General features: G+C 36.9%; 1 long non-coding RNA gene across 1 annotated transcript; it reads left to right on the forward strand.

Moving 5' to 3' along the window:
* Positions 1 to 951: 951 nt before the first annotated feature.
* LOC101685671 lies at positions 952 to 13,146 on the forward strand. The gene is made up of 3 exons (XR_199147.3): positions 952 to 1,046; positions 8,114 to 8,362; positions 13,061 to 13,146. It is a non-coding gene; the product is annotated as an uncharacterized LOC101685671 (long non-coding RNA).
* Positions 13,147 to 19,823: the final 6,677 nt, after the last annotated feature.

Genomic DNA, 19,823 nt, shown 5'->3' on the forward strand with positions numbered 1-19,823 from the left:
GGGGGGGGAGCTGAATTGGAGAAAATCTTAAAACTGAATCACCAAACAAATGATAGCAGATGAAGATACTAATATTAGATGACCTAAAGGCAAAAATATATTCTAAATGCAATAACAGGAAGCGAAACTTGTTTTCCACTCACCCAATTTTTATTTTTATATCTGCTTATACTGAAAATTATTTCTTTCTACACTTGAAAGAATTCCCTTACTGTCTTGACCTTTCAAAAATTCATCTTTCCAAAATCAGGAATGGGGAAGACAGACCCTCCGGAGCACTTTCAGGTCTATTAACTTATCAAAACATTCTATTAGAAACACCCAGACTTTCTCTTTTACAAATCAGGTTGGAGTCTCGCAGAAGTCTTTGCTACAGGCGATCTGGAAATGTAGAAGGGCATAAAGACAAAAGTCAAAATCCATGAATTCCAGCACTTGCCAATATTTTGGTTTCTTCCTTTTTTTCAAGTCATTTTTCTTATGCATATGTATTGAGACACATGTAAAGGCATAAATATAATTTGATTTTTCAGCTAATCCTTAATAAAAACATGCTGAGCAGGCCTATTAATTTGAAAATTCTTGTCAGCAATGTTACTATTTTCAGTTGTTTATCTCATAAAACATTAAGCATTCATTCCCAAAGATACTTCTCAAAGCAGAAATACCTTGAGGATGGAAAGCAACCATGAACACATATGAGTGTATTGATGCCTACATGCTAATGATTGATGAAGAAGAAAGAGCGAGCTTAAGTACAAAAGATTTGCAAAGTGACTGAAAATGGTGCTTGTTTTTATTTCCTTCAAGTTCAGTCTTATAGGAAAAATTAGCTCTGGTCCTTCAGAACCCTTGCCATTGTGATGAGGGAACAGAAGGCTGGCTGAGAACAAAGCAAAAGGCTGACACCCACTTTCCCCACCCCCACTCCTGGCTAGGATATATGTGACAGTCTTTAGGAATCTCCCACTTATCTTAATGTTAATACCTTGCTAGAGGGAAAAAAAAACTTGACGATGACAAGGCCTCAAGGTCTCTGGTATCTTGTAAGTCCTCTTTAGCATATGAAAGTTTTTTTGAAGCCTCCCTTTTTCCTCACCCCCCCTCCCCATTTTAGGTAATCTGCTACTGTTAACAACCTCAGGGCAGCAGCTCTTTCTGCCCAGGGTCCTGTCCCCTTGCTTTAATAAGCCACCGTTTTGCACCAAAGATGTCTCAAGAATTCTTTCTTGGTCATCGGCTCCAGACTCCACCCCACTGAACCTCACCTATATTCTAAAACTTCATCATTTGCTTTAATAGCCCGAAGGACTTTTGCATTGAAATTGTCAGAGTGATCATCAGAATATATGACACAATTATAAAGTGTATATTATATTTTACAGAGAGTTAGGCTAGATACTCAAATATTTAGGAGGCAGAAAGAAAGACATGGATTCAATGCTCAAGGTAACAGAGCAAAACTGAATCTTAACCAAATTTCCCAACCAAGATGTTGTTTGTTTATTTTTCATTTTTCGGTATTATCTCTTTTATAGGAAGAACCAGAGTCTCACAACGGAAGACACATCGGTTTATGTGCTAAACAAATAACAGTAACTTAACATAAACTCACTTAGAAATGCACATTGTTTGAACTTAACATATTTCAGCAGAAAGAAAATGTAATTTTCTAACTATATAATAAACTTTCAATATTTTAGAGTCATAGATATTTTGAGTGGTATTGTTGGGTCCGTTATCAAAGGAATGGGACTAAGACAAAGTTACGCAAAGCCTTATTCTATGCCAAGCATTAGAAGTTAGGCTGACCGGACAGGGAAATGAGGCTGAGACAAAGTGAAAGTTATGTAAAGCTTTATTCTATGCCAAGCATTAGAAGTCAGACTGACCGGCCAGGGCCGCCTCCGAAGAGAGCGACGCCCCTTGGTCTTACAGGCTAGTTTTTATAGGGCACAATCGCAGACATCTGCATTTGTTGACCATTTGTGGCTTTGGCTGATTGGATGTCTCCTACCTGTGTGTTTTAGTAATGGTTACCAATGGCCTCGTTTTAGGTATGTGTTTTAGTAATAGTTACCTGGAACTGGCCTTGTTTTAGGTGTGTGTTTTAATAACAGTTACCCTGTTTTAGGTGTTGTGTTTTAGTAAGTTACCTGGAACCGAGAGCAGTAACTTTTCTAGACAACAAAATGTCTACCTAGGCAACATGGAGTCACTATGGCTAAGTAGGCCCAGGCAGGCCCAGGGGGTTAACATGTTTTAACGTGAAATCGACCCCAACAGTATTACATGAGCATGGCAAACAAACAGAAGTCCCTTATTTTTATTTAGCTTATATTACTAACACAGCTATTAACTAGTCAGACGTGTCCAAGGAAGTTTTTGTCTCCTGCGTATCAAAGCTAAAAAGAGAAATGCTTTTGTAAGACAGAACATTTCTCTTTCTCTCAAAAAATTGCCATGCACACATGCTTTTTCTTTTTCATTTCTCATTTGCTAGATAAATCCTATTGGACAGTTCCCGGTTCTTAGGCAAAATCAGAAATGTTTACTCCTCAAAAGGAGCAGAAAATACTGTTGGGTCCCCAGTGTTGGGTCCCCCAGTAATGGGTCCGTGGTTAAAGGAGTGAGACTGATACACAGCGAAGCTCAAGCAAAGCTTTATTTCGCGCCAAGCATCGAGAATCAAACTGACTGGCCAGGGCCACGCCTCTTACAGAGAGCGCCACCCCTCCCTGCCTCACAGACTAACCTTTATAGAGCAAAGGCCATGTGGTTGGCCTGGCCACACACAGGTGGCGAATGAGATTGTAACACACAGAGAAAGCTGCACAATCATGCTAGGTCACATATAAGTGACCAATTGACTTACAATTTTCCCTATAGTAGACATTTGAACTAGCCTATCACCTTGGTCAGAATTGGCACCCAAAAGGCGGGGCCCACACTCCTTGGTAGCTAGGGAGACAGTATGCTCCCTTTACTGATTGGATGTCTCCACCTGACCGGACTCATCCCTGAGTTTGGGCTGTTATCTCTACCTAACCTGACCCACCCTTGTATTGGGGTTTTGTTACCTGGGACTGGTTTCCCAGACTTGCTTTTAAATAAGTTCCCCTGGGGGGCGGGGGACGGCAGGGTCAATTTAAGTTTTACTGCATAAACAACAAAATGGTTGTTTATGGGGCCGCTCTGGCTAAACAGGCCCTTACAATACTATTCCAAAGTATGCCTCTTTGGCATAAGGATTATTTTGAACTTGTTATTATTATTTTTTTAACACAACAGATATGGGAGAATTTCTGAAAACTTCTGAAGACAGAGAATTTACCTTTTTGTAAGAATCATTTGTGTTTCTTTCTCTGTGCCAAGAGGGAAATATAATTAAATCTCTGGAGACCTAAATAAAGAAGAACGGACTTAAATCTGCATATCAGTCACACCCTTGTTTACTGTGCTTTGCCTGAGAACTTCCCACAACTGACACTCCTACCCTTAGTATCTCTCTTTTGTCATTAGCTGAAGATGGTAATTGAATTATTAATTTTTCTTCAAGTTTTTATTTAAATTCCAGTTAGTGAACTTAACAGTGGAATATTAGTTTCAGGTATAGCATTTAGTAATTCAACCCTTAGGTACAATACTCATCACCTGTTTACCACATCCCCCACCCCCAACCCCCACCCACCTCCTGTATCCACACCCCTCAGTTTGTTCTTCATACTTAAGAGTCTGTTTCTTGGTTTGCCTCTCTTTTTTACTCCCTATGTTCATTTATTTTGTTTCTTAAATTCCACATATGAGTAAAAGCATATGGTATTTTTCTTTCTCTGACTTTCCTTGCTTAACATAATATTTTCTAGCTCCATGTTGTTTGCAAATGGCAGGATTTCATTCTTTTTCATTATTGAGTACTATTCTATGTATAAAATGGAATGCCACAACTCCTTTTCCAGTCATCAGTTGATGGACATTTGGGCTCTCTCCATAGTTTGGCTATTGTTGAAAATGCTGCCTATAAACATTGGGGTGCATGTATCACTTCGAACTAGTAGTTTTGTGCCCTTTGGGTAAATGCCTAGTAGTGCAGTTGCTGGGTTGTAGGGTAGTTTTGTTTTTAACTTTCTGAAGAACCTCCATACTGTTCAGAGTGGCTGCAACAGTTTGCATTCCCACTGACAATGTTGGAGGGTTCCCTTTTCTCCACATCCTCACCAACACCTGTTGTTTCCTGTGTTGTTAAGTTTAGCCATTCCGATAGGTATGAGGTGGTATCTCATTGTAGTTTTGATTTGTATTTCCTTGATGATGAGTAATGTTGAACATCTTTTTGTGCGTCTATTGGCCATGAAGATGGTATTTATGATGACGTTCGACTACTTTGAGTTTTCCTGGATATCTCGCATAAATACAGGAGGTATACATGTTATTAAGCTTCTGTTTCTTTTTCTTTGTCTTTAAAGGGAATGTCATAGCCAAGGTCCTAGAAGGGTAGAGAGAAAATTATTTTTCCTCTCCTATATTCCCTTCTATCCATTATTTATATGAAGTATCATTTAGCATGACTATGCCTTTCGTTCTTCCCTCCCAGATATAGCTTTCAACTGGAATTTAATTTAAACTAGAATAAGGTTACATTTTTAGTATCATGTAAAAAGACCAAATTGAAAAATTATGGTGTTTTTTTCCCCTGATTTATACTGAAGGGGTTCAGAACAAGTTTCCCCAAAATGTGCCACTTTGGTATTTGAACTAATTTGAGCTGAAGGTAATTGAGATCTTGTGGGCTCAAGAGAAAAATTTTCCCCCTCCCTTAACTACCTAGAAGAATCTAAATTGGAGTCTTTTCCAGAAAGAGAATTATTACCAGAGATAAACTTTATCTGAATGACCCATCTATAGGGCAAGGCAAACATCTAATTTCCAAACATTTACTTCTCTTCCTCTTGCTCTGTGATGTGCCCTTTTTTCCTTTGAAGCTCCAGGTACCCATTTCATTCTTTAGCTCAGAATGGCACATACACCTTATTTTACCTTTCTGCCTTTGAACCTCTCATGTATGTGAGGTACCCATACACAAAACTAAATTTTTTTCCTGTTAATCTGTTTTATGTTAATTTGACTGTTAGACCAGCCAAAGAACTGAGCAAGGATGAATAAAATTTTTTCCACCCCATTAATACGATTTTCAAAGAAAATAACTGCAAATAAAATGAAACAGCCTGGTTAAAAAGAAAAAAGAAACAGAACAAAAAGAAAAAGAGAAATAGGGATGAGTATGGTGATTTGACTCTCCCTTATTTCCTGCTACCTGAGCCCATGGAGCCGTCCTAGTTCATATCTTTCTGACACTTGGTTTTCCATTAGTTAGATTTTTCTATGTTACCTGGACTACCATCAGCTCTTCTAATGAATCTTTATTTTGAGCCTAAGTAACCTCTAGAGCTATTCTTCTGCTCACCATAAAGAACACTAATAGGGACAGGGATTACATCACTTTATCAATAAAATACTTCAGATAATGTATTAAACATTGTACCACAAAAATGTTATTTTCTAAAAACTAGATTGTTAACCTTAAAAAAAAAAAAAAAAACCTGCCAGTTATTTTGCCAGCAAAGAGTGGTTTATTCAGGAATAAAAAGAATTGCAATCTGAGACAAAGAGGCTACAGCAAAACCATAGGTAAATCTGATAAACAGAGGAGAGGCTTTTTTTTTTTTTTGAGGAGAAAAGAGGTGAGCTGGTAAGGCTGTTGTAAACTGAAAGTCTGTTGGAATAGGGGGTTTGAAGTAGGGTGGCTTTTCATTGGTTCATCTGTAGCCCATGGAAGTCAGGGAATCCTCTCTTCCTCCAGCTGGAATAGTAGAGTGGTATACACAGGCAAGGTCAAGTCTGTATAAAGTCAAGCCCATCTCTTCCTGTTTGGTCTGCATCAGACTAGGAGTGGCAGGGTATCAGAGTTCTCACTGCCCAAATCTCCTGATTCCATTTTAGGAACATTTCCAATTATTTTCAGAATATCATAGGTAAAACTTTATATTAAACCATATCCAGCACCTTAAGAATAAACTGCACTTCCACTTGAAGGAACAAATGCAATTTTCCTATGAGAAATGATGTATTCCATATACTTTATGCTACAGGCTTAATTATAACTGACTTTTGAATTCTGAAGGGATTTAGAACAAATTTACCCAAAATGTGTCATATAAGCATGTCCACTATTTCGAGCTGAAGGTAATCAAGACCCAGAGGATTTAAGAAAAATTATCACCTTTCCTTAAACCACCTAAAATCATTTAGGTCGGGAGCCTGGCTCAGAAAGAAGGCTATGACCACAGGATAACTTTTTATCTGAATGACCTATCTGTAAGCAGGGCAAACATCTAATTATCAAACATCTGCTCGTGTTGTCCTATGAATCACCCTCCTCCCTTTTGAAGCACCAGCCTTTATCCTATTCCTTAGCTGAAGGTGGCATACAAGCATTAATTGTCCAACTTGTCCTTGGGTCTCTTATTATAGGGCCCTTGTATAGTGACAAATTGTTTTTCTCTATTTAATATGTCTTATGTTAATTTGATTTTTAGAGCAGCTGAAGAACCCAAACTGGTAAAATACTTTTTTTCTTCCCCCTTCCCAATAGCTTAAAATTAGAAGACATGTGCCTTTCCCCTCTACTATGTCTTTAAAAACAGACTAGAGTAAAGAGAACAGCATCCCTGTTAGTTCTGTCAAGATTAGGGGTTAGTGTTAACTCTACTTCTTCTTAAAACAAGACAAAAAATAATAATTTTTTAAAAAGCTATAGAGAAAGGACATGAAGTCTTTAAGGATTTCTAGGTTGAAAAGTGGTTATAATCCTGATTCCTTCTAGCCTTTTGGCTTTGACATTATCAGAGCAGCTGAAAATATGCTTTTCATTAAGGGGACAAATGATCAATTATCAGAACTTAAACTATTAAATTAAATATTAGCAGCCTTGGCACATTTTTTAGTGATGTGAATAGTAAAAAAAATAATTAAAGTCCTATTTTAGTTTAATGCTTTCTGGCAAAATCAACACAGCATAAGTGGATTGAGACTTAGAAAAATGAAATTTGATTTTAACCTAATACTAATTGGCGAGGGGTATTTTTTTTCCACCCCTTCTTCAACTTCTGTCCCTTGTCACTGCTGAGATCCTCCTCACTTCCCACCCCCATCCCCAATAATCACTCAGAAAAATGAGGAAACTATCTTGTAGCTCATGAAAGCATGTCTCTTTCTTGCTATCCTAGGGATTGGGGGAAAGCTATGTACAAAATCTGTAACATGAAATATGTATTTCCAAGCATAACTGATTAGAAAAAATTTCATGCAGATTTGTGAAGTTTGGGTTCATTCATAGTCCTTTTCTCTAAAAGTGAGTGTTTTAGGGTGCCTGGGTGACTCAGTCGGTTGAGCATCCAACTCTTGATTTCAGCTCAGGTCATGATCCCTAAGTCGTGACATCAAGTCGTGCATTGGGCTCCACATTCAGTTCAGAGTGCTTGAGGATTCTCTCCCTCTCCCTCTGCCCCTACCCACACTTGCATGCTCAATCTCTCTCTCTCTCCCTCCAATAAATAAATATTTTAAAAGTAAATAAAAGGGTGTTTTGATACCTGCTTGCCACTTTCGGGGAAATTTATTAATAAAATATGTGATTTTCTTTGTTTTGCTAAAATATTGAATTTTTCAATATTTCAGTCACTTAACAAATAAGTTTTTAGTTAATGATACAAATTATAATATACCATTTAATATATCACATATCACACAGGATAATTTTATGAGCATATGAAGTTATTTAGTTCATCACTTATACTTTAAATTAATAAAAAGGACTTTATACTTCTAAGAAAAAATTTAAAATGTAATAATAAAAATAGTTCATTACTTCCAACAATTTCCTTTTTTAAAACATTCCCACTGCTCCTTCGTACCAGTTTTAAAAAGTGGTGAGATTTTATAAAGTATACAGATGTAGTTTAAAAATGCAATGGAAACTTGAACTGATACTAAAATGTAGTAATTTACAAAATGTTCTCACATGCATTCTACTTTCCTCACTGCAATATTCTAGGCACTGAATTTCCAAAGATGATTGGACCCCTTCTCTTCCTCTGAAGAAATGAAGAGTTAGTGAGAACTATAGGAGCCCTGTGATTCCAATTATCTCAGTCCATTTTGCAATGCTGTCAGCAATTCTTTTACATCACTCTACCCCTGGGATTCTCCAAGGTTCGTTGCAACAGTTATGAATCTCCTCAAGCCCTTTCACTCACAGCAGATAAGGATGCCTCACATATTTCAGAGTTGGAGCCACGAAAAGGTCAGCTTCTCTCAATGCTCATGTGTGCATCAAGACTTTCTTCTCTTAACTCTAGAAGGAGTCTCCTTTCTTTCCATACCATACCATATTTTTTATATTATTTTTGATCTCTCTTTATTTTATGGCTTTTTACCTTCCACTTATATCATCTGAACTACTGTTTTGGTTATAGCTGCTTCATTCCCAGTGTGTTATTTGAGGTTTCTCTTGACCCTCACTCAGTCTCTAAGCAGGAGGGTTATTGGTGTGGGTGAGAACAAACTAGAGTCATCAGGCACACTCACTTAGACTGTGGTGCTAAGTAGGATGTCTTTTTAGGAATGCAGGATTGAACAATGTGCTCCTCATGCAGGTGCTGTCTTTGGGTAGTGGTATGGTGGCATTGCCGCTCTCCTCTTCCCCTGCTCTCTCTCATTCTTGTCTTCCCTCCCCACTTGCTTCTCCTCCTCCCCCTTTCCCACTTCCCCTCCTTCTCTACATCTCCTTCTTCTATCGCTTCTCTTTCTTATTGAAGTAGGGCTTTTCCAAGTCCCCTATTACAGTTGTTATACTTTGCTTTCAACTGCTGTGACAATGTACGTCTTGTGTCTTCTCCTGATTGAAATTATATACTTGCCTTTAAAAAGCTGCTAAGTAGGACTAGGATAGGCCCCTGGGAAAGAAAATATGTATCAGATCACCTAAAATTACTCAAGAAAATACCTTTGACTCAACTCTGTTGTCCTACTCACATTTTCTATCCATAGTTAGAGCCAAATCTGAACTAATAGGTTTGATTACGGAACCTCCATGTTTAGCCTCTATGCTCTGCTTTATAGGTACCTGATTAAGAATGTTGGGATTTGGGTCATCATTACTCTCTCTCTCTCTTTTAAATTGAGTATCTAGTATAGTTTTTCCATTTTAAATGAAAATATATCTAGGGAATAAGATTAGGGGCAGCAAACTCATGCAGAGACCTCAAACTGGAAGAATACTTGTTCTTCCTGAGGGTAAGTACTCTATTCTTAGAGCCTGTGTATATCACTGAGAAGAGATCCCCAGTGATAGTCTGATATTAACATGGATAAAACTTGTTTCTGGCACTAAAGAAGGCTTGATTGACAACTCCATGTTCTAACAGGCTTTCACTAATCATAGAGAAAGCAATTTCCTTATGTAGAAAGAGAACAGTATCGGCATTTGCATAAAATCATGAGCAAGAATTGATTGGGAGCCAAATTCTTATGTAATAAACACATATATATTCTTTAAAAGTACTCTATGCTTACTTAAAAAGAAATCTGTAATAATAATCTAATAATACAATAAGTAAGACACATTAAATACTTAAAATGTGCCAGCCACAACAAACCTATGAGACAGGAATAATCATTTTTTGTCACTGTATATATAAATGAACTAAAGCACAAAGTAGTTAAGTGATATTTGAACACAAGATGCGGAACTCCAAAATCATACCTTTAACTATTATATACTGCCTTCTTCAGCAATAGAAAAAATAGATCCAGAATCCAGTCATAATGTCCTCTATTATTACCAATATTCTCCCCGCCATAAAATGAAGTCAATTCATGATTGATTAATCAATTACAGAAGTCTTTTTCACTTTACTCGAGTTCCCTCTCAAGCTATTATCATTATATTTATGTATTATCTTTATATTTATGTATATTTTCTGTACTCTTTCTCAGCATCTGTTTACTACTTAGCCAATTAAAACTTGAATTTTGCTTCAACTATAATACCAAAATATTATGTCAAGGCTACAGTGTCCTTGATTTTTGTACTTTGGAAATCTTTTTCATTTTTTTTCATCTATTGGTATCACTGGAACATTTGGCTCTTTATCTGTACCCATCTTCCCCCTCCTCCTTCTTAAAACTTTCTTTTTATTAATTCTCTCACTACTTTCCTTTTTTTCTGTAAGTTTCTTTCTCAGAATCCTTTGTTGGTGTCTCATCTTTAGGTTAGCTCTTACTGCTGTCCTCTTATCAATTAAAATAATCTTTTTTATTTTATTTTACTCTTTTTTTTAAAGATTGTCATTTATTTACTTGACAGAGAGAGAGAGAGAGAGCACAAGTAGATAGAGCCACAGGCAGAGGGAGAGGGAAAAGCAGGCTTTCCACTAAGCAGGGGCCCCAATGTGGGGCTTGATCCCAGGACCCTGGGATCATGATCTGAGCTGAAGGCAGCTGCTTAACAGACTGAACCACCCGGTCACCCCTAAAATAATCTTTTTAAAATCATTCCAGGGGCGCCTGGGTGGCTCAGTGGGTTAAAGCCTCTGCCTTCGGCTCAGGTCATGATCCCAGGGTCCTGGGATCGAGCCCCGCATCAGGCTCTCTGCTAAGCAGGGAGCCTGCTTCTCTCTCTCTCTCTCTCTCTCTCTCTGCCTGCCTCTCTACCTACTTGTGATCTCTCTCTCTCTCTGTCAAATAAATAAATAAAATCTTAAAAAAAAAAAAAATAAAATCATTCCATTTTCTTGCATGACCTGAACCAAGTTGATGGTTGCAAATACATATTTCCAGTTAGATGTTTCTCTTGGGCATCAGAATCATATTTATAACTATCATGGTGGCATCTAAACTTGAATATCCCACAAATGCCTTGAAAATGAGCACATTCAAACTACTCATTATCTTCTGCTGCCATACCCCACCTCTTCCCAGGTTTGTATGGGGCTTTCTTAGTTAGTGGTACTGTGAACTGCATAGATTGCAAAACCAGAGTCTAACTCCTCCTCTTCATCCTTCTCCACACCAGTCTCATCACATCCTGTTTAGAAGTACTTGTGAGGACAGTATTTTCTCATAATCAGATCCCTCTTTTACCACCATTTCTACCCCTCCCTCCATGGATGATCTCACTTCAAAGTCAGCAAGTTTCTTTTTAACTGTTCTACGTTTCTCCTGTCAACTTCAGCCTCACCCCCATTTCTATCTTTTGACCTTGATGCTTCCAGAATAAGCATTTGCAAAAACTTAATTGAGCTGTCACTTTTTTTCTGCAAATGTCCTCATTGCCTGTAAGGTAAAATCTAAGATCTTTATCAAACATTAGTGCTCAGCTCACTTGGCTTGTTAAGATCTTTCAGAACTCAGAGCATTTGAGTTCAGAAATGCTAATACATCGGAAAATAAAACTCTTACTTCCCCACTTTGGTTTAAGTTGGAAGGAATAGACTGCAAAGCACTTCCATAGTCGACTACATTTGGATAACTTAAGGAAATCTGTAGACTACCCCACTACCTCTGAGGGAAGGAAAACTTCCATTTACCTTCTTAGCTTCTGTGGCTGGCCTAAGAATTAAACTGGCGTAAGACAGATTAGTTGGAAAGAAAACATACACATTTTAAAATTTATTTATTTATTTATTTACTCATTCATTCATCCAGTCATTGATTTTTATGTGTATACAAGTCTTCAGAGCGAAAATGAAACCTAAAAATCTCAAATGTTTGTGTACTTGTGTACCTTTTTACACAAGGAAGAGTAAATCATGGGAAAGTGACAAGACAAAAGGGCTTGAGTGAGGGGCAGTAAATTGTGGTTCAGTGACTAGGAAATCGATGAGGGGGTAGAATTAATGAATGATAAGTGTTACTTTCGTAAGTTTGTTTGCACAGGTCCATTGGACTCCCAGTCTCTGGTGATAAGATTATTTTGCCCTTCCTGATACAGGGAGGGCACCTTTCTCATGGGAAATTTTATGTCCTACTGTTAGATTGAAAACATTAGGTTCCTGCATCTGCTGTTTCTCAAGCATCTTCAAAATAATCAAAATGCCAAAGAGGTATATTTTGGCATGGTCTAAATCCCTTCACTTAGATCATTCAGGAAGTTTTATACTTATACTTGGTCTTTATTATTCCATATCAATTCTCAGATTCAGTTGGGGTTTTTGTAAGCCTTTGCGATTAAGCATGAAAATCCCTGTTGATGAACCACACATACATTTATCATTGCAGTAGCCCCAGAATGCTATTTCCTATGGCTGCTAGGGTGAGGCTGGCTGTCAATCATCTACTAAAGGCGTAAAATTATATGGTTGAATTCGTTAATCTAAACCATTCAGAGGCCTATCATTGATGACTGTTTATTCAGCTTAGAGCCTTTGTAGCAATCTTGACTAAAGTACATATCCTTCATGCAAAACCTCAGTAAAAAATGGTTTCCCGGGGTGCCTGGGTGGCTCAGTGGGTTAAACTTCTGCCTTCCGCTCAGGTCATGATCTCAGGGTCCTGGGATCGAGCCCTGCATCCGGCTCTCTGCTCAGTGGGGAGCCTGCTTCCCCTTTCCCTCTGCCTGCCTCTCTGCCTACTTGTGATCACTCTCTCCCTCTCCATCAAATAAATAAATAAAACCTTTTTTTAAAAAAAAAAAAACTGGTTTCCCGGACCTTCTACTCTAACCTGAGTCTTAATCTCTACCTGTATTCTCTAACCAGAAATCAAACTTCTAATTGCATCTATCTACCAAAATTCACCCCTACTTATTTTTGTTATGAAACATTTCTCTTGGGCAGAGTTATTGGACTCCTATTTTTTTTTATGATTCTGTTATTATGTCTAGTAAGGCAATTATGACTTTGTATTTTGATAAGCTGCTTATGTGTCTGTCTCCCACCCTAGATGCCCTTTGGGTATCCGAAAGATTAACTCTGTGTCCTTTACATCTCTTTATCTTCAGGGCATAGGATAATCCCTGGGACACTGGAGATACTCAGTATTTATTTAGTAGGGGAAAAGAAGAAGAACTGAATTATTGAATACATGAATGAATCAAAATGAGCTGGTATGGTATGTTTACTATTATGGCACTTTAGAGCTAAGCACTGCTGTTTATAGATGGCTTTACAGTGTTTGAAAGCTCTCTCAAAGGCACTTGCTATTCATAACCTCACCATGAGGCAGACAGAGCTGATATCATTGGTCTCATTTTAGATATGAGGGCATTGGTTTTCAGAGCTAAGGAGACTAACTTGAGATGATATAAAATTAGACTAGAACCCAAATCTCCTGACTTCATGAATAGCAAAACATAGAGTGACCTTATGGTTTATTTTATCTATCATTTATGGAAATTAAGATGTCTACCATGAAATAAGGTGAACTATCCATCCTTAATTCACAGTAGAGAAAGAAGACATTCAAAATAATATGAAATATATCTTTGCAGATAAGACTTAAGTTTTTTTAAAAAAATATTTTATTTATTTATTTGACAGATTACAAATAGGCGGAGAGGCAAGCAGAGAGAGAGGGGGGAAGCAGGCTCCCCGCTGAGCAGAGAGCTCAATATGGAGCTCCATTCCAGGACCCTGGGATCATGACCTGAGCTGAAGGCAGAGGCTTTAACCCACTGAGCCACCCAGGCACCCCCATTTTATACTTTTTGAATACTCTATATACCACATACCTTCAAAAGGTCTTTTTACGTTTTCATAGTTGCTTCATTCTACACAATTATCTGTTCTTTTAGAATACCTTCTAAAATGGATTAGGAATGCAGTAAATCTATGGAATATAACTACTAATCGTGTTCATATCTCAGATTATATGAAGTCTTATTTTGTTTGTTTCTGAGGATACTCCTTGAAGCCACACAATTAAACAATGTCCTGCTCCAGAGAAATTTTGGAAAACCTAAGCTAGGCTATATCTGTGCTAAAGTGAGCTGAGACTGCATAGAAGGCACTGTGCATACATTTCTGGATAAGAAGAGATCACAGTGGCTCTTGATTTTTTAAATACATGTAATCTCCTAATTTTAGTAGAACCAAATTTCTTAAATAAGCAAATTGGACTAAAAGTTGCATTCCAAAGATAATGCGGAGGATTTTAAAAGCATCTGCGATGAGTATCACCCAGTCTCCCAGAAGCCTCATAGTGCAGAGAGGAGCAATAAGAAGTAAACTGTTCCACCAGAAAGGTCAGGTGCAGGTTGTAAACTAAGAACTTACTTTCTGGTATTCTACAACTTCCCACTTAATTTATTGTTTAATCTGAGGTATGTTGTACTGCTCATTCAGAAGCAATCCAACAAAGCACCATGTGCATCCTCCCAGAAATGACTAGTTTTGCTGCTTACCCAGGATACCTGTTATCACGCCTATAAAAATACTTTTCCTGTCTACCTTTTTGAAATTTACCTGTCTCACATCTCCTTTTGAAGAACATGCTTTCTCTTGAGGCACTAATCAATGAACATATTTTGTCTGTGTCTTCAGGGCTAGCAATTCTTACCACTGGAAAGGATCAAAATAGGAAAATGGCCAAAAATGAACTTGAATTCATGTTTCTGCTAGAGTCAGCATTCTTATTTAAAATCAACTTCATCATTAATTATTCTTATTTCCCTATTTACAAACAAGAAGACTTTCCTGCTTAAATGGAGTTTTATGAGTATGAGTGATGCCATGTAATTGTGTAAGCACCACCCTGATTGACATAAAGATAAGTCCTCTCTCTCTCCAAAGTTCTCTCTCTCCTTTACTGTCTGTCCGCTCTTCTGGACTTGAGCCCACAAATATGTTTTCTGCTATTAGCCTCATCTTTTCTAGTATGTCACATAATTAACCAATACATGTTCTTTTGCATTTAACTTATTTTACTTATAATAATATTTTTGAGATGTGCATGATGTCAAATGTATTACCATTTCTCCTTTCTTGTTACCATTATATATATGAGCCAAAGATGGACCCTAAGTTTTTTGGATCCTAAGTTTGTTCGTTTCTTCATGGAAGCCTGAAATATATTACCTCAGTAGTCTGCTGGCACCAAACTCCTATTTTTACACATCCAATTTTTTTCCAATAACAGACAAACAGATTTTTAGGTATTTAGGATTTTCTTGCTTTACATCTCTTGAGAAATTACACCCAGTATCTGCTGGTCATTATTAAGATAGAGCCTTAGGGTTATAAAATCCAGAGCTGCTATTGCCATTGAAAGGTGACTGGTCACTGATTTAGAGACTCCCCACTATGGTGCTGAAACATATCAGCTAGACATGTACGTTTCCTCTCTAACCTCCCGCTATAGTCCCTTGTACTCCTGCCCTCCTGTATGGTAGCCCCTTTGCTGTAAACCTCAGAAACAGTCTCATCCTGTGAAGGACTTTCTTCTCTGGCAATCCTGTCTAAAAGCCACTCAGAAAAGCTTGCTGTGTCTTACAAGCTTGTGTGGTCATATTTCTTTCCCTTGATAAACCCCTATGTCCCTCTAACTCCTTACAATCACAAAGAAGTATTCCATAGTATAGATATCTGCATATTTTCTTTGTTTATCTGCTGAAGGACTGATTTTTTTTTTTCTCCAGTCTTGGCTATTATTCACAATCCTGCTATTAATGTTTGCATACAAGTCTTTATTTGGGCATATTTTCCCCTTCCTATTGGGAAAAGAGTGAGAGTGTGCCTAAGTCATATGGAAAGTATATGTATAACTTTAAAAGACACTATCAAATTATTTTCCTAAGTGGCTGTATGCTTAATGTTTCACCAAGCATGTAAGTTTTACATGCTCTAGCATGCCCTTGTTAACTGTTTTTGTTTTAACTTTAGCAATTCCTATGGGTGGGGAGGAGGATCTCATTGTGGTCTCAGTTTGCATGTCCCTGATGACCAGTGATGTTCGGTATCTTTTCATGAGCATATTGGCCATTCAGATATCTTCTTAGTAAAGTGCTTATTCAAATCATTTGACCTGTTTTAAATGAGATGTTTGTTTTGTTGTATGAGGTTCTTTTAAAATGTATTCTGGATACAAACCATCTGTCAAATATGTATTTTATTTATTTTTACATTTTTTTGTAATCACTGGCATATATTTTCACTTTCTTAACTGTATCTTCTGAAAAGTGTAAGTTTTAAGTTTTTAACCTTAATGAAGTCCATCTTATCAAATGTTTTCACTTACATTTTGTGCTTTTTAATGTCCTATGTAAGAAATTTGTGCCCTACTCAACAGCACAAATATTTTATACCATGTTTTCTTTTAAGAATTTAATAGTTTTGAGTTTTATGATAGGTCTATGCTCTACTTCAAGTTAATTTCTACATGTGATGTTAAGTCAGGGTCTGGGCTCATTTTTTATTTTTTATTTTTTTTACCACACAGAAATCTAAGTGTTCTAGACTCATTTTCTGAAAAGACAATTGTTTTCATAATATATTACATTGACACTTTTGTCAAAAATTAACTGACCACTTAAGTATGCTCTATCATTTGTGATTTATAAGTGCATTTTCTGACTTAAATTTAACAACCCGTCTTCCACACTGCTGTCATACTGATCCAAGTAAAATACAATGTTATCATGTGAAAGGTTCAAGAACATGCCACTCCAAAATATACTACTTTGGCATGTTGATTATTTTGTGCTGCAGGTACTTGAAAAACAGCAGATGCAGGAAAGGCTTTCTGACCTCCTCCTCTCTACCTAAAAGCAGGTCATAAAATTTCCCATGAGTAAGGTGCCTTGTACCAAGAAGGAAAGAACATGTTTATCACCAGAGACGGGGAGTTGACACTGGAATGGACCTGTACAAACAAACTTATTAAAATAAACCTTACAGTTCATGGGTTGCCCTTCACCCTAATGTATCTCCCAGTCACTGCCCCCCAATTTACTTCCTTTATCCCAAACCCTTTAGACTTGTCACATCTCCATACTCTATCATCTGTTGTTCAAACAGATACACAACTTCGGGGGCCTAAAGGCTTCTTTGGGTCTTCATTTTCCCTTTGAAGAATCTCATGTGCAAGCAAAATTATTAAATAAAATTTGTGCGTTTTTCTCTCATCAATCTGTCTTACGCCAGTCACAGAAACTGAGAAGGCAGAGGGAAGAGCTTTTGTTTGCTCACATAGTGTTCTATTTAGAATTCTTCGATGAGTCCCCAGTCTCCACAGAATAAACTCAAGGCACATTCACATTGTCCATAAAACCTTTAATAATTTTGGCAGATAGAAGATGTCCTATCACATGGAGAAGTCTATGAAGTGCAAGAATGCAAGAAGTTAAAATATATATATGGCAATTTAAGAGATCTCCAACTACTTTTGTATTGCTGTAATATGGATCATTAAGTCTGATGTATACCTAACCAATTAAGAATTTTCTCTTCTTGTAAGCTTTTATTTATTTTTTTGAGAGAAAGAAAGAGAGAACAACACATGAGGGGGAGGGGCAGAGGGCGAGAGAGAAGCAGACTCCCTGCTAAGTGAGGAACCTGACATGGGCTCCATCCCAGGACCCTGAGATCATGACCTGAGCCAAAAGCAGACACTTAACTGAGTGAGCTATCCAGACACCCCATAAATTTCTCTGTCACTTATAATTCATCTTCTCTTTTCCCAGTGTCCTCTGTCTATTCATCTTTGTAGAGTTTTAGTGCTATGATACAGTTCAGTCTGACTCAAAATACTCTCTAACAGGCATCAACAGATTATTGGATAGTATACTGGAAACACCAATCTCAGGCCCCACTCCAAGCCCACGGGATCAGAATCTTTGAGGGCAAGGCCAGGAATTGGTGTTTTAACAAGTCTTCCTGTTTATTCATATGCAGGGTTATTGTTGTATAAGTCCTATCGTCTGTTCTTTAGCATCTATTCCTTAATTTCTAAGATTTCTAACTCATGGTCAGTCATTTTTATATCTCTTAATATAATTAGAGCACTGATTAAGAAAATGACCATTCAGAGGATATCAGGAATTCTTACAAATAGCTACTAATGACTGTTACTTTTCAGTACTAACTTTGCTAAACTAACAGGTATGGTTTTCATCAAGTACTGGTTGCTTGATTGTTAATTTATGGGAGTTGGAAAACCATACTGTGTGAATTCTTGGGATAATATAGAAGAGAAAATGGTAAGAGATGTGTTTTGAAAATGAATATCAAATTCTAAAACACCATTCTTTATTTTTAAAACTTTAACAATGATAATATAAATTTCCCCAAAAAAACATTAGTGTTGAGAATTAGATTAGATTAGATTTCTAATGTTAAATGAATCCTAGATGAGCTTTTCTAGATTCCAATGTATTGTTACTTTTTTTCTATTATTCTGTTGAGTTTTAGTAATTTAACTTACATAAAGTTTGTGATCCGTTAATGTATTATATGACTTAAAGACAGAATTATTTTAAAAATATATGCCAAGTGGGGCATCTGGGTGGCTCAGTGGGCTAAAGCCTCTGCCTTCAGCTGAGGTCATGATCCCAGGTTCCTGGGATCAAGCTCCACATTGAGCTCTCTGCTCAGCAGGGAGCCTGCTATATATATGTATGTATATATATATATATATTTTTTTTTTTTTTTTTTTTTTTGGTGAGGTTTCTTGGTATGTATACCAAGAAACCTCACTCCCCTCTCTGTCCCTTCACCTCATTTCACCATTTTTATTAGTTTCTCATTTGTTCTTTCAGTTTTTAAGTTAATAAAAACGAGTATGTTTATACATATCACCTTCCTATCTTTTTTATATAGTGGCATAACATATACGTGGTTATGTACTCTTTTTACTTTCTTTTTCCAAAAATATCCTAAAAATTGTTCCCTATCTGTACTTGGAAGTTCCCTGATTGTTTTTTTAACTGTGACTTTCTCTTCAGGATAAAAGAGAAAAGTTTCTTTAACCAGATCCTTATTGTTGGATATTCACATTGTTTCTAATTGGTTCTGAAGAAAGCCACACCCCCTTATAGCAACTGTATCTGTATATTATAATACCCTATTTATTATTTAGGTTACATGAGGTAGGTTTTCTGGGTTAAAGGATTAAGCACATCAGTAATTTTGGTAGACACTGCCAGATATTTACCTCTTTCAGAGATGCCCCATCATTTGTGTGCTGACTTCACAATTATGGTAATTTTCAGAATTTTAGAATTTTTTTCCATTGGATATGTGACAAATGATATTTTAAAATAAGTGTGTTTTTCTTAATAAAAGTAAATTTTTATGTTTTTATGTATTTGTCCTGTGAACTATCTGTTCATATTCTTTGCCTCATTGTCTAATAGGTTGTCTCTTTTTCCCATAGATTTCTAGAAGTTTTTAAAATTGGAATGAGACTAGTCTAGGTCTTTGACTTGAACAACTCATTAGAGAAAGTTTAGAGAAGATGAAGATTTGAGGAGGAGGGAGGTAGAAATTAAGAGTTTAATTTTTGACATGTTAAGTTTGAGATATCTGTGAGATATTTAAAATAGATGTAAATTAGGCAGTTGGATGTTCCAATTTGGAACTCATGGGAGAAATGAGGGTTACTGATATAAATTTGGTTGTCATTAGCATATGGAGGCAATAGAGTTGTGGGAATGGGTGAAGTCATCCAGGAAGAAAAAGTAAAAGAGAAAGGAAAAAAGAATAGGACTTTCCCCATGACAAACATTTAAATATTTAGAGTAGCCAGAGCCAAGCTACACTGATTTCCTC

This window comes from Mustela putorius, unplaced genomic scaffold (assembly GCF_011764305.1).
Source record: "Mustela putorius furo isolate JIRA1106 unplaced genomic scaffold, ASM1176430v1.1 tig00000640_pilon_pilon_pilon, whole genome shotgun sequence".
In the NCBI taxonomy this organism is placed as follows: Eukaryota; Metazoa; Chordata; class Mammalia; order Carnivora; family Mustelidae; genus Mustela; species Mustela putorius.